The 16,229-nt window shown below is 46.0% G+C and overlaps 1 long non-coding RNA gene across 1 annotated transcript in view; it reads left to right on the top strand.

Annotated features, from left to right (window-relative positions):
• The window catches only part of LOC140403725 (uncharacterized), a 163,805-nt gene extending 148,355 nt beyond the window's left edge, over positions 1 to 15,450 (top strand). Inside the window, exon 4 of the long non-coding RNA XR_011938403.1 lies at positions 14,740 to 15,450. This is a non-coding gene — a long non-coding RNA (uncharacterized lncRNA). The remainder of the gene's footprint in view (positions 1 to 14,739) is intronic.
• The last annotated feature ends 779 nt before the right edge of the window (positions 15,451 to 16,229 follow it).

The raw sequence follows: 16,229 nt of genomic DNA, 5'->3' as shown, positions 1-16,229 counted from the left end.
GGAGATGGAAACCGTTCTCAATCTCTTACCCATTAGTAACTTTGATGGTGAAAGATCATGTTATAGTGACAAGGTTTTATAACTCAAAAGAGCTAGACTAAGTACCCCTTTCTCAGCTTCCTCATTCACTTGAGGATAGCAAGCTGAACTGGTTACATGAACAATGTAATATTCACAGTAAGAAGTCTTACACCAGATTAAAGTCCAATAGGTTTGTTGCGATCACTAGCTTTCGGAGCACAGCTCCTTCCTCAGGTGAATGAAGAGGTGGGTTCCACAGACACACATATAGACAAATTCTATGATGCAAGGTGATACTTTGAATGCGGGTTTTTGCAGGTAATTGAGTCTTTACAGGTCCAGACAGTGCGACTGGAGAGATAGATAATCACTGGTTAAAGAAATGTGAATTGTCTCAAGCCAGGACAGTTGGTAGGATTTTGCAAGCCCAAGTCAGATGGTTGGTGTGGGGGGGGGGGGGGGGGGGGGGGTGAATGTAATGCAACATGAATCCAAGGTCCCGGTTGAGGCCGTACTCATACATGTGGGACTTGGCAAGCAGTTTCTGCTCGCCGATTCTGTGTTGTTGCATGGCTTGAAGGCCGCCTTGGAGAATGCTTACCTAAAGATCAGGGCTGAATGCCCTTGACTGCTGAAATGTTCCCCGACTGTGGAACCCACCTCTTCATTCACCTGAGGAAGGAGCTGCGCTCCGAACGCTAGTGATTCGAAACAAACCTGTTGGACTTTAATCTGGTGTTGTAAGACTTCTTACTGTGCCTATCCCAGTCCAGTGCCGGCATCTCCACATCAATGTCATATTCATTTGCAGAATTGTGGAATAGCTCATTTGCAAATTGCAGCCCATTGTCGTAATATGATGTTCAGGATGCTATGTGGTGACATAAATTCTTTTGAGGGATCATATGACTGCTTCTGCTATAATACTATGAACTCTGTTTACTTCAATCCACCATAATGACAAGAAGGAAGCCATTCCCCCAAAATTCAATAAGTCCATTCCCAGATCCTCCCATGACCTTGATGAAAAACATAAAAGGTAACAGCGGTTCTTTTTTATTCTTGGCTGTTTATGGCACAAGTAAGGCAGTTAGAAATCATTTATTGTATTGAATAATGCCTGGACTACAGACTGACTGCAGTGCTCTCGCACAACATTTTGTTCCTCCTAGATAACCTTGGTAAAGTCTTTGAAGAATATCAGCCCAAGTGTTCTCTGTACGACTAATCCCGCGTTGAAAACTACTAAATTATCAATAACTGTGAGATGCTTGTGCTGTTCAAGATTAGTGGAAATTTGGGGCAGGATTTACTGACCAACCCAGTGCGTTTTTTTGGCGGCGGAGGCAGCCCGCCAGGGGGATTTTCTGCTCCTGCCGTTATCAATGGGATTTTCCGTTGACTGCACCCCTCGTCGGCGGGAAACCTGTGGGCCGTCAGTGGAAGCGGAATATCCCACCGACGTGAAAAGCCGGTAAATTCCGCCCATAATCTAGCTATTCTTTCAGATAATATTCTTTTTTAAAAAAAATATATTTATTTAAGTTTTTTAACACAATTTTTCTCCCTTACAAACAATAACCCCCCCCCCCCCACCCCCGTAACAAAAAAAAATGAGAAATCGCGCAGAGCAAGTATATACAGGGCAAAATGATATATTTACACAGCTTTGTACACTGGCCCTCACCCGTACGTGCCAGTTTCCCCAACCCTTCATGTTATCTCTTTCTCATCCACCCTCTCAGGCAGTCCCCCCCCCCCCCCAGGACGTCCCCTCCACCCTCCCCCCCCCCCCCCCCCCCCCCCAAGGTTGCTGCTGCTGCTGACCGACCTTCCTCTAACGCTCCGCGAGGTAGTCTAGGAACGGTTGCCACCACCTGTAGAACCCCTGCGCAGACCCTCTCAATGTGAACTTAATCCTCTCCAACTTTATGAACCCAGCCATATAATTTATCCAGGCCTCCAGGCTGGGGGGCTTCGCCTCCTTCCACATTAGCAAGATCCTTCGCCGGGCTACTAGGGACGCAAAGGCCAGAATGCCGGCCTCTTTCGCCTCCTGCATTCCCGGTTCGTCCACTACTCCAAATATTGCTAGCCCCCAGCTTGGCTTGACCCGGACTTTCACCACCTGAGATATTGCTCCCGCCACTCCTCTCCAGAACCCCTCCAGTGCCGGGCATGACCAAAACATATGGACATGGTTCGCCGGGCTCCCTGAGCACCTTCCATATCTGTCCTCTACCCCAAAGAACCTACTCAACTTCGCCCCCGTCAAGTGCGCTCTGTGGACCACCTTAAATTGTATCAGGCTGAGCCTGGCACACGAGGAGGAGGAATTAACCCTACCTAGGGCATCAGCCCACAGACCTTCCTCGATCTCCTCCCCCAGCTCCTCCTCCCATTTACCCTTCAACTCTTCTACCAGCGCTTCCCCCTCTTCTTTCAACTCCTGGTGTATTTCCGACACCTTGCCCTCCCCGACCCATACACCCGAGACCACCCTATCTTGAACTTCTTGTGCCGGGAGCAACGGGAATTCCCTCACCTGTCGCCTCACAAAAGCCCTCACCTGCATATATCTAAAGGCATTTCCCGGGGTAATTGGAACTTCTCCTCCAGTGCCCCTAGGCTCGCAAACGTCCCGTCGATGAACAGATCCCCCATTCTTCCAATCCCCGCCCGATGCCAAGCTCTGGAACCCCCCGTCCATCTTCCCCGGGACAAACCGGTGGTTACCCCTGATCGGGGACCACACCGATGCTCCCATTGCCGTCTCCACTGGCCCCAGATCCTTAGCGTTGCCGCCACCACCGGGCTCGTGGTATACTTTGTCGGCGAGAGCGGCAGCGGTGCCGTCACAACGCCCCCAGGCTCATTCCTTTACAGGACGCCATCTCCATCCTCTTCCATGCCGCCCCTCTCCCTCCATAACCCACTTGCGGATCATCGCCACATTTGCTGCCCAGTAGTAGCTCCCCAAGTTTGGCAGCGCCAACCCTCCTCGGTCCCTACTGCGTCCCAGGAACCCTCTCCTTACTCTCGGGGTCTTATTCGCCCACACAAACCCCATAATACTCCTCTGCCTACTCTCTTAAAAAAGGCCTTAGTGATCACGATGGGAAGGCACTGAAACACAAACAGAAACCTCGGAAGGACCACCATTTTGACCGACTGCACTCTACCCGCCAGCGAGAGCGGTAACATGTCCATCTTTTGAAATCCTCCTCCATTTGCTCCACCAACCTCGTCAGATTCAGTTTATGTAGGGTCCCCCAACTCCTGGCTATCTGGATCCCCAGATACCGAAAGCTCTCCACCGCCCTCCTCAGCGGTAGGTCCCCTATCCCTCTTTCTTGTTCCCCCGCCTGTAATACAAAGAGCTCACTCTTCCCTACATTGAGCTTATAGCCCGAAAACTCCTCAAACTCCCTTAGAGTCTGCATGACCTCCACCATCCCCTCCATTGGATCCGCCACGTACAGCAACAGGTCATCTGCATATAGCGACACCCGATGCTCTTCTCCCCTCGGACCACCCCCCTCCATTTATTAGACTCCCTCAATGACATGGCCAATGGTTCGATCGCCAATGCGAACAACAGGGGGGACAGGGGGCACCCCTGTCTCGTCCCTCGGTACAGTCGAAAGTACTCCGACCTCCGCCGGTTCGTCACTACACTCGCCATCGGGGCTCTGTAAAGGAGCTTAGCCCAATTGATAAACCCTACCCCGAACCCAAACCTACGCAGCACCTCCCAGAGGTACTCCCACTGTACTCGGTCAAAGGCCTTCTCCGCGTCCATAGCTGCCACTATCTCCGCCTCTCCCTCCTCCGATGGCATCATTATCACGTTTAAGAGCCTCCGCACATTGGTGTTTAGTTGCCTGCCCTTTACAAATCCCATCTGGTCCTCGTGGATTATCCCCGGGACACAGTCCTCGATCCTCGTGGCCAGCACTTTTGCCAGCAACTTTGCATCCACATTGAGGAGCGCGATCGGCCTGTACGATCCACATTGCAGTGGGTCCTTGTCCCGCTTTAGGAACAAAGAAATTGTCGTTTCCGACATTGTCGGGGCAGGGTCCCTTCCTCTCTTGCCTCATTAAAGGTCCTCACCAGTGGCGGGGCCAACAGGTCTGCGTACTTCCTATAGAACTCCACCGGGAATCCGTCCGGTCCTGGGGCCTTCCCCGCCTGCATGCTCCCCAAACCCTTGCTCAGCTCCTCCAACCCAATTGGTGCCCCCAAACCAGCCACCTCTTGCTCCTCCACCCTCAGGAATCTCAGCTGATCTAGGAATCGTCTCATCCCCTCTTCCCCCGCTGGGGCTGGGATCTGTACAGCTCTTCATAAAAGGCCTTGAATACCTCGTTTATTTTCATTGCACTCCGAACCATGGCTCCCCTTCCATCTTTGACTCCCCCTATTTCCCTCGCTGCCATCCTCTTACGGAGCTGGTGTGCCAGCATCTGACTAGCCTTTTCCCCATACTCGTAGGTCGCCCCTGCGCTTTCCTCCACTGTGCCTCCGCCTTCCCTGTGGTCAACAGGTCAAACTCTGTCTGGAGCCGTCGTCTTTCCCCAAGTAATCTTTCCTCCGGGGCCTCTGCGTATCTCCTGTCCACTCTCAAAATCTCCCTCACTAACTCTCTCCCTTTCCATACGATATATTCAAGATTCGGCCAATGCTAGCTAGTGCACTTGCCCAATTGCGTGGACCTTTGTACAAGCCGAAAAATTGGACTTAGTTAGGCCACACTTGGAGTACAGTGTTCAATTCTGGTCGCCACACTACCATCACAGCCTTCAACAGAGGAGGTGAAGAAATCCATCTTAAGTGCATATGAGCTAGTGCCTGAAGCTTACAGACAAAGATTTAGAAATTTAAGGAATTTGGTCAAACATACATGGAGTTTGAAAGGCTCAAACAGAGTAATTTTGATAGGTGGATAAGGGCTTTGAAAATAGACCAAACGTATGAAGCTCTCGAGAGAAATTATACTTTTGGAGGAGTTTAAAAATTCAATTCCTGATGTAGTGAGAACTCATGTGGAAGAACAGAGGGTTAAAACTGCGGGATTGGCAGCGGAAATGGCAGATGATTATGAATTAGTTCATAAATCAAAGATTGGTTTCCGACATTAGTTTCAGCCGGTGAGGGATAGAAACTGGGGACATGAGAAATACTCAAGTGGTAAAGGTAAAGGTGATCTGATGGAAGACAATAAAGAGAGTGTACCTCAGATTAAAAAAGAAATCCAGGAGGGTGGAAAAGAAATGAAAAATTTCAACTGTTTTCACTGTAATAAACTAGGCCATGTGAAGTCACAGTGTTGGTGGTTGAAGAAAGGCACTGGAAGGCTGATGTGGTAAAACAGGATAAGACAGTGGGGTTTGTTAAGAGTGGTAAAGGAAAGCCCAAGGGAAGCGAAGGAGGTGCAGATTGTACAGCCTGTTCAAGAAGTAATTGTTAAGAAGGTGCCAGATGTATTAAAAGAATTTACTTGTGTGGGTAAAGTTTACTCATGTGTATCAGGAGGAGCAGGTAAAGAAGTTACAATTTTAAGAGATACAGGGGCTAGTCAATCTTTAATGGTAAGAGATGAGGAATTATGTAGTTTGGGAAGAATGTTGCCAGAAAAGGTGGTGATATGTGGAATTCAGGGTGAGAGGAGTACCATTCCATTATATAAGGTAAGGTTGGAAAGTCCAGTGAAGAGTGGTGAAGTGGTAGTAGGAGTAACAGATAAACTATCTTGTCCAGGAATACAGTTTATCTTGGGTAATGATATATATCGCAGGTGGAGTGATGCCTACTGTGGTTGATAAGCCATTGGAAAATCAGTCAACTGAAGTGTTGAAGGACAAGAGGAGAAATCAAAGAGTGAAGATGAAGCTGAAGTGCAATTATCAGAAATGATTTTTGTTCAGATGGTTGAAAAAGAACAAGAACAGGTGGAGGATGAGGTGGATATTTTTAGTTCAGGAAAATTGGCGGAGTTACAACAGAAAGATGTAGAAATAAAATGGATATATCAGAAAGCATATACGGAAGAGGAATCTGAGAGTATACCAGAGTGTTATTACCGTAAAAATGATGTCTTGATGAGAAAATGGAGGCCTGTACATATGCAGGTGGATGAAAAGTGGGCAGAAGTTCATCAAGTAGTATTGCCGGTAGGGTATAGAAAGGAGGTGTTGCGACTGGCACATGATGTACCAGTGGGAGGTCATTTGGGGATAAGGAAAACTCAAGCTAAAACCCAAAAACAATTTTATTGGCCTGGACTACATAAAGATGTAGTTACATTTTGTCAATCATGTCACACATGTCAAGTGATAGGGAAACCTCAAGCAGTGATAAAACCAGCGCCCTTAATACCCATTCCAGAATTTGAGGAACCTTTTACAAGGGTCCTAATCGATTGTGTCGGACCGCTTCGTAAAACAAAAAGTGGGAATCAATATCTTTTGACTGTAATGGATGTGTCGACTAGGTTTCCAGAGGCCATTCCAGTATGTAATATTACAGCTAAAAGGATTGTGGAGGAGTGACTTAAATTCTTTACTAGATATGGACTACCCACAGAAATTCAATCGGATCAAGGAACAAATTTTACTTCAAAGTTATTCAAAGAAGTTATGGATAGCTTAGGAATAAAACAATTTAAATCAACTGCGTACCATCCAGAATCGCAGGGAGCGTTAGAAAGGTGGCATCAGACATTAAAGACAATGTTGAGGGTGTATTGTCAAGATTATCCAGAGGATTGGAATAAAGGAATCCCATTCGTATTGTTTGCAATTAGGGATGCACCTAATGAGTCTACCAAATTTAGTCCTTTTGAACTAATTTTTGGTCATGAGGTAAGGCTCAGTAAACCAAGGTCCACCACACTAAGAAAACAAAAAGGGACGGTCAATAGAGAATTAAAGGTGCTATATTTAAATGCGCGCAGTGTACGGAACAAGGTAGATGAGCTTGTGGCCCAGATTGTGACTGGCAGGTATGATGTGGTAGGCATCACAGAGACATGGTTGCAGGGGGTCCAGGACTGGCATTTAAACATCCAGGGATTCACAACCTATCGAAAAGACAGGGAGGTGGGCAGAGGAGGCGGGGTTGCCTTGTTAATTAGGAATGAAATTAAATCAATAGCACTAAATGACATAGGGTCAGATGATGTGGAGTCTGTGTGGGTAGAGTTGAGGAACCACAAAGGCAAAAAAACCATAATGGGAGTTATGTACAGGTCTCCTAACAGTGGTCAGGACCGGGGGCACAAAATGCACCACGAAATAGAAAGTGCATGTCAGAAAGGCAAGGTCACAGTGATCATGGGGGACTTCAATATGCAGGTGGACTGGGTAAATAATGCTGCCAGTGGACCCAATAATGCTGTCAGCGGGAGCATTGAGGAAGTGGCTGCTGGGAGGTAAGTCAACCTTTAAAAGCACTTGTCTTTGCAGGGGCAGGCCAGTCGATTTCGGCGTGAGTGGAGCTGGCTGGTTAGTCAATTTCAGCAGGAGCTGAGAATTTTTCTTTCTTTTTTTAAAATTAGTTTTTTAGGCGGGAACAGGAAGTCGACCCGCGGACGTCTGGGAAGACCCTCACCAATAAATTCTGGTGGAGAGGAAACCCATTGGTCTGAGGTAAGTACCATATTTTATTATATTATTATTATTTTTTATAAAAATTTAATTTAGTTGTTAGCCAGATCTTGGCAGAAAGTTAGAGGAATGGCAGGGAAGGGAGTGCAATGTTCCTCCTGCAGGATGATTGAGGTGAGGGATGCAGTTAGTGTCCCTGCTGATTTTACCTGCAGGAAGTGCTGCCATCTCCAGCTCCTCCAAGACCGAGTTAGGGAACTGGAGCTGGAGTTGGAAGAACTTCGGATCATTCGGGAGGCAGAAGGGGTCATAGATAGCAGCTTCAGGGAATTAGTTACACCAAAGATTGGAGATAGGTGGGTAACTGTAAGAGGGACTGGGAAAAAGCAGTCAGTGCAGGGATCCCCTGCGGTCGTTCCCCTGGGAAACAAGTATACCGCTTTGGATACTTGTGGGGGGGACGACTTACCAGGGGTAAGCCATGGGGTACAGGCCTCTGGCACGGAGTCTGTCCCTGTTGCTCAGAAGGGAAGGGGGGAGAGGAGCAGAGCATTAGTAATTGGGGACTCTATAGTCAGGGGCACAGATAGGAGATTTTGTGGGAGCGTGAGAGACTCACGTTTGGTATGTTGCCTCCCAGGTGCAAGGGTACGTGATGTCTCGGATCGTGTTTTCCGGGTCCTTAGGGGGGAGGGGGAGCAGCCCCAAGTCGTGGTCCACATTGGCACGAACGACATAGGTAGGAAAGGGGACAAGGATGTCAGGCAGGCTTTCAGGGAGCTAGGATGGAAGCTCAGAACTAGAACAAACAGAGTTGTTATCTCTGGGTTGTTGCCCGTGCCACGTGATAGTGAGATGAGGAATAGGGAGAGAGAGCATTTAAACACGTGGCTACAGGGATGGTGCAGGCGGGAGGGATTCAGATTTCTGGATAACTGGGGCTCTTTCTGGGGAAGGTGGGACCTCTACAGACAGGATGGTCTACATCTGAACCTGAGGGGCACAAATATCCTGGGGGGGAGATTTGTTAGTGCTCTTTGGGGGGGGTTTAAACTAATGCAGCAGGGGCATGGGAACCTGGATTGTAGTTTTAGGGTAAGGGAGAATGAGAGTATAGAGGTCAGGAGCACAGATTTGACGTCGCAGGAGGGGGCCAGTGTTCAGGTAGGTGGTTTGAAGTGTGTCTACTTCAATGCCAGGAGTATACGAAACAAGGTAGGGGAACTGGCAGCATGGGTTGGTACCTGGGACTTCGATGTTGTGGCCATTTCGGAGACATGGATAGAGCAGGGACAGGAATGGATGTTGCAGGTTCCGGGGTTTAGGTGTTTTAGTAAGCTCAGAGAAGGAGGCAAAAGAGGGGGAGGTGTGGCGCTGCTAGTCAAGAGCAGTATTACGGTGGCGGAGAGGATGCTAGATGGGGACTCTTCTTCCGAGGTAGTATGGGCTGAAGTTAGAAACAGGAAAGGAGAGGTCACCCTGTTGGGAGTTTTTTATAGGCCTCCTAATAGTTCTAGGGATGTAGAGGAAAGGATGGCGAAGATGATTCTGGATATGAGCGAAAGTAACAGGGTAGTTATTATTGGAGACTTTAACTTTCCAAATATTGACTGGAAAAGATATAGTTTGAGTACAATAGATGGGTCATTTTTTGTACAGTGTGTGCAGGAGGGTTTCCTGAAACAATATGTTGACAGGCCAACAAGAGGCGAGGCCACGTTGGATTTGGTTTTGGGTAATGAACCAGGCCAGGTGTTGGATTTGGAGGTCGGAGAGCACTTTGGGGACAGTGACCACAATTCGGTGACGTTTACGTTAATGATGGAAAGGGATAAGTATACACCGCAGGGCAAGAGTTATAGCTGGGGGAAGGGCAATTATGATGCCATTAGACGTGACTTGGGGGGGATAAGGTGGAGAAGTAGGCTGCAAGTGTTGGGCACACTGGATAAGTGGGGCTTGTTCAAGGATCAGCTACTGCGTGTTCTTGATAAGTATGTACCGGTCAGACAGGGAGGAAGGCGTCGAGCGAGGGAACCGTGGTTTACCAAGGAAGTGGAATCTCTTGTTAAGAGGAAGAAGGAGGCCTATGTGAAGATGAAGTGTGAAGTTTTGGTTGGGGCGATGGATAGTTACAAGGTAGCGAGGAAGGATCTAAAGAGAGAGCTAAGACGAGCAAACAGGGGACATGAGAAGTATTTGGCAGGAAGGATCAAGGAAAACCCAAAAGCTTTCTATAGGTATGTCAGGAATAAGCGAATGACTAGGGAAAGAGTAGGACCAGTCAAGGACAGGGATGGGAAATTGTGTGTGGAGTCTGAAGAGATAGGCGAGATACTAAATGAATATTTTTCGTCAGTATTCACTCAGGGAAAAGATAATGTTGTGGAGGAGAATGCTGAGCCCCAGGCTAATAGAATAGATGGCATTGAGGTACGTAGGGAAGAGGTGTTGGCAATTCTGGACAGGCTGAAAATAGATAAGCCCCCGGGACCAGATGGGATTTATCCTAGGATTCTCTGGGAGGCCAGGGAAGAGATTGCTGGACCTTTGGCTTTGATTTTTATGTCATCATTGGCTACAGGAATAGTGCCAGAGGACTGGAGGACAGCAAATGTGGTCCCTTTGTTCAAAAAGGGGAGCAGAGACAACCCCGGCAACTATAGACCGGTGAGCCTCACGTCTGTAGTGGGTAAAGTCTTGGAGGGGATTATAAGAGACAAGATTTATAATCATCGAGATAGGAATAATATGATCAGGGATAGTCAGCATGGCTTTGTGAAGGGTAGGTCATGCCTCACAAACCTTATTGAGTTCTTTGAGAAGGTGACTGAACAGGTAGACGAGGGTAGAGCAGTTGATGTGGTGTATATGGATTTCAGCAAAGCGTTTGATAAGGTTCCCCACGGTAGGCTATTGCAAAAAATATGGAGGCTGGGGATTGAGGGTGATTTAGAGATGTGGATCAGAAATTGGCTAGCTGAAAGAAGACAGAGGGTGGTGGTTGATGGGAAATGTTCAGAATGGAGTACAGTCACAAGTGGAGTACCACAAGGATCTGTTCTGGGGCCGTTGCTGTTTGTCATTTTTATCAATGACCTAGAGGAAGGCGCAGAAGGGTGGGTGAGTAAATTTGCAGACGATACTAAAGTCGGTGGTGTTGTCGATAGTGTGGAAGGATGTAGCAGGTTACAGAGGGATATAGATAAGCTGCAGAGCTGGGCTGAGAGGTGGCAAATGGAGTTTAATGTAGAGAAGTGTGAGGTGATTCACTTTGGAAGGAATAACAGGAATGCGGAATATTTGGCTAATGGTAAAGTTCTTGAAAGTGTGGATGAGCAGAGGGATCTAGGTGTCCATGTACATAGATCCCTGAAAGTTGCTACCCAGGTTGATAGGGTTGTGAAGAAGGCCTATGGAGTGTTGGCCTTTATTGGTAGAGGGATTGAGTTCCGGAGTCGGGAGGTCATGTTGCAGCTGTACAGAACTCTGGTACGGCCGCATTTGGAGTATTGCGTACAGTTCTGGTCACCACATTATAGGAAGGACGTGGAGGCTTTGGAGCGGGTGCAGAGGAGATTTACCAGGATGTTGCCTGGTATGGAGGGAAAATCTTATGAGGAAAGGCTGATGGACTTGAGGTTGTTTTCGTTGGAGAGAAGAAGGTTAAGAGGAGACTTAATAGAGGCATACAAAATGATCAGGGGGTTGGATAGGGTGGACAGTGAGAGCCTTCTCCCGCGGATGGATATGGCTGGCACGAGGGGACATAACTTTAAACTGAGGGGTAATAGATATAGGACAGAGGTCAGAGGTAGGTTCTTTACGCAAAGAGTAGTGAGGCCGTGGAATGCCCTACCTGCTACAGTAGTGAACTCACCAACATTGAGGGCATTTAAAAGTTTATTGGATAAACATATGGATGATAATGGCATAGTGTAGGTTAGATGGCTTTTGTTTCGGTGCAACATCGTGGGCCGAAGGGCCTGTACTGCGCTGTATTGTTCTATGTTCTATGTTCTATGAAAGGGAATTCATTGAATGTTTACAGGAGGACTTTTTGGAACAGCTTGTGATGGAGCCCACGAGGGAACAGGTCATTCTGGACTTAGTGTTATGTAATGAGCCAGACTTGATTAAAGATCTTAAAGTAAGGGAGCACTTAGGAGGCAGTGATCATAATATGGTAGAATTCAATCTCCAATTTGAAAGAAAGAAGGTAGAATCAGATGTAAAGGTGTTACAGTTAAATAAAGGTAACTACAGGGGCATGAGGGAGGAAGTGACGAAAATCGATTGGGAGCAGAGCCTAGTGGGAAAGACAGTAGAACAGCAATGGCAGGAGTTTCTGGGAGTAATTGAGGACACAGTGCAGAGGTTCATCCCAAAGAAAAGAAAGGTTATCAGAGGGGGGATTAGGCAGCCATGGCTGACAAAGGAAGTTAGGGAATGCATCAAAGCAAAAGAGAAAGCCTATAATGTGGCAAAGAGTAGTGGGAAGTCAGAAGATTGGGAAGGCTACAAAAACAAACAGAGGATAACAAAGAGAGAAATAAGGAAAGAGAGGATCAAATATGAAGGTAGGCTAGCCAGTAACATTAGGAATGATAGTAAAAGTTTCTTTAAATACATTAAAAACAAACGGGAGGCAAAAGTTGACATTGGGCCGGTCCAAAATGACGCTGGTAATTTTGTGATGGGAGACAAGGAAATAGCTGAGGAACTAAATAAGTACTTTGCGTCAGTCTTCACAGTAGAAGACATGAGTAATATCCCACCAATTCCGGAGAGTCAGGGGACAGAGTTGAATATGGTAGCCATCACAAAGGAGAAAGTGCTAGAGAAACTAAGAGGTCTAAAAATTGATAAATCTCCGGGCCCAGATGGGCTACATCCTAGAGTTCTAAAGGAGATAGCTGAAGAAATAGTGGAGGCGTTAGTTATGATCTTTCAAAAGTCACTGGAGTCAGGGAAAGTCCCAGAGGATTGGAAAATCACTGTTGTAACCACCCTGTTCAAGAAGGGAACAAGGAAAAAGATGGAAAATTATAGGCCAATTAGCCTAACCTCGGTTGTTGGCAAGATTCTAGAATCCATTGTTAAGGATGAGATTTCTAAATTCTTGGAAGTGCAGGGTCGGATTAGGACAAGTCAGCATGGATTTAGTAAGGGGAGGTCGTGCCTGACAAACCTGTTGGAGTTCTTTGAAGAGATAACAAATAGGTTAGACCAAGGAGAGCCAATGGATGTTATCTATCTTGACTTCCAAAAGGCCTTTGATAAGGTGCCTCACGGGAGACTGCTGAGTAAAATAAGGGCCCATGGTATTCGAGGCAAGGTACTAACATGGATTGACGATTGGCTGTCAGGCAGAAGGCAGAGAGTTGGGATAAAAGGTTCTTTTTCGGAATGGCAACCGGTGACGAGTGGTGTCCCGCAGGGTTCAGTGTTGGGGCCACAGCTGTTCTCTTTATATATTAACGATCTAGATGACGGGACTGGGGGCATTCTGGCTAAGTTTGCCGATGATACAAAGATAGGTGGAGGGGCAGGTAGTATGGAGGAGGTGGGGAGGCTGCAGAAAGATTTAGACAGTTTAGGAGAATGGTCCAAGAAATGGCTGATGAAATTCAACGTGGGCAAGTGCGAGGTCTTGCACTTTGGAAAAAAGAATAGAGGCATGGACTATTTTCTAAACGGTGACAAAATTCATAATGCTGAAGTGCAAAGGGACTTGGGAGTCCTAGTCCAGGATTCTCTAAAGGTAAACTTGCAGGTTGAGTCCGTAATCAAGAAAGCAAATGCAATGTTGTCATTCATCTCAAGAGGCTTGGAATATAAAAGCAGGGATGTACTTCTGAAGCTTTATAAAGCATTAGTTAGGCCCCATTTAGAATACTGTGAGCAATTTTGGGCCCCACACCTCAGGAAGGACATACTGGCACTGGAGCGGGTCCAGCGGAGATTCACACGGATGATCCCAGGAATGGTAGGCCTAACATACGATGAACGTCTGAGGATCCTGGGATTATATTCATTGGAGTTTAGGAGGTTGAGGGGAGATCTAATAGAAACTTACAAGATAATGAATGTCTTAGATAGGGTGGATGTAGGGAAGTTGTTTCCATTAGCAGGGGAGACTAGGACCCGGGGGCACAGCCTTAGAATAAAAGGGAGTCACTTTAGAACAGAGATGAGGAGAAATTTCTTCAGCCAGAGAGTGGTGGGTCTGTGGAATTCATTGCCACAGAGGGCGGTGGGGGCCGGGACGTTGAGTGTCTTTAAGACAGAAGTTGATAAATTCTTGATTTCTCGAGGAATTAAGGGCTATGGAGAGAGAGCGGGTAAATGGAGTTGAAATCAGCCATGATTGAATGGTGGAGTGGACTCGATGGGCCGAATGGCCTTACTTCCGCTCCTATGTCTTATGGTTTTAGGACCACTTAAATTGATTGAGGAAAAATTGGTGGGTGAGAAATCGGAAATTACACTATTGGATTACGTGTCAAATTTTAGGGAACGATTAAATAGAGCAGGTGAATTGGCTAGACAACATTTAAAAGTTGCACAAACTGTGATGAAACGGGTAGTGGACAAGAAATCCAACGTTTGCAGTTTTGCCAGTGGGGATAAAGTTTTAGTGTTGTTACCAGTGGTAGGGGAGCCTTTAAAAGCTAGGTTTTGTGGACCGTATCAGATTGAAAGTAAATTAAGTGAGGTGAATTACGTAGTAAAAACACCAGATAGAAGGAAGACTCACCAAGTGTATCATGTGAATATGCTTAAAAGGTACTTTGAAAGGGAAGGAGAGAAAAAGGAGGTTTTAATAATTCTAACTCAAAGTGACGAACCAAATCCAGATGACTGTGAAGTTGACATACCTCAAATTAAATTAGAAAATGAGGATGTTCTTAAAAATTGGGATGAATTGTTAAGTTACCTTCCAGAGGAAGAACAAACTGACCTGAAAGAGTTATTGATATCACATGGGCAAGTTTGTAGAGATATATTGGGAAGTACTAAAATTGCTATACATGATGTAGATGTAGGAAATGCTGTTCCTATCAAACAACATCCATATAGACTTAATCCTTTAAAATTGGCACAGGTTATCAGAGAGATTTAGAGAATGCTGAAGAATGGCACAATTGAAGTGGGTTGCAGCCAATGGAGCTCACCCATAGAGATGCTACCTAAACCAGACGGTACCCAACGGTTCTGTGTGGACTTTAGAAAGGTGAACGCAGTTACAAGAACGGACTCTTATCCTGTCCCACCATTGAAGGATTGCATGGAGAAAGTGGGGCAACCTGCTTTTATTTCCAACTTCTAGACGTGGAAAGAACATTTAAAACATCGTATGGAGTTCTTCGATCAACTTCAGGTGGCGGGTTTGGTGATGAACTTAGCCAAAAGTAAATTTGGAGAAGCCCGAATCACTTTCCTTGAGGAGTTTCCGATACCCTCAAGACGTAGGGAAATAATGCGATTTCTTAACATGAATGAATTTGATCGAACCTTTGTGCAAAAGATTTGTGACGTGTTTACTCCACTGCTGGAATTGCTGAAAAAACATAAGAAATTCCAATGGACAGCGGACTTTCAACAGGCATTTGACTGCCCGAAAGCTGTGATCACCAATGCTCCTGTATTGGAGGATTGCAAGGGGCTCTGTGGTCAGATTGAACTAGAGTATCTGATTCTAAAGAGAATTGCCGAGGAGTAGAGGAATGTTGGATCGTGCAGAGACTTTGTTCAAAGAGACTGTCAATCGAGAAGGATTTCGGTCGGAGGAAGAAGAGAAAAGAAAAATGGACTATACTATTATGCCTGTTTGTGTGTGTTTGTTTTTTGTGAAACATTAAAGTATTTTTACTGTGTGCATTTCTTAGTGGATGGTGCAAAAGTGAAAAATGAAATCATCTTGAAATGAAATGAAATGAAAATCGATTATTGTCACAAGTAAGCTACAAATGAAGTTACTGTGAAAAGCCCCTAGTCGCCACATTCCAGCGCCTGTTCAGGGAGGCTGGTACGGGAAGGCGCCGGAATGTGGTGACTAGGGCCTTTTCACAGTAACTTCATTTGAAGCTTACTTGTGACAATAATTGATTTTCATTTAATTGAAGATGATGGTTTATTTTTTTTTCTTGGGGGGAGGTGTCATGTGAGAGTACCTTTAAGACATAGATGTATAAGCAATGTACCTTTAAGAAAACAGTGATGTCAGAGAGTGGGTGGAGCTGGGCTTTAGGTCAGCCATTTTACAGGTTTTTAGTTTCAGTTTAAAAAGCAGCTTGTGTGTGTCTGAATGTTTCCAGGGAGCTGCAAGTTTTGAAAAGAGTTGGGGAGTGTCTGTGTTTTGCAGTGAGCTGGATCTCTGCCATGAAAGACCATCTCTGGATCATTTGGGTGATTTAAACTTATAATAGTGAAGCCTTTAACCTGATGTGATTTTGTTTAAAGGTGTTAAGTCTCTTGGAAGTTTGAAGGAACATTTTTATGAATTATTTACTGTTGCAATATTTTCTGAGTTATCTTTGAAGTAAGGGGCGTTAAGAGACCCAATGTTTATTTAAGATGTTAAGTTGAGTTCAT

The sequence above is a fragment of the Scyliorhinus torazame genome, chromosome 29 (assembly GCF_047496885.1).
Source record: "Scyliorhinus torazame isolate Kashiwa2021f chromosome 29, sScyTor2.1, whole genome shotgun sequence".
NCBI classification, from domain to species: domain Eukaryota; kingdom Metazoa; phylum Chordata; class Chondrichthyes; order Carcharhiniformes; family Scyliorhinidae; genus Scyliorhinus; species Scyliorhinus torazame.
The sequence above is the reverse complement of the archived record's forward strand: the minus strand, read 5'-3'. Positions and strand labels throughout refer to the sequence as shown.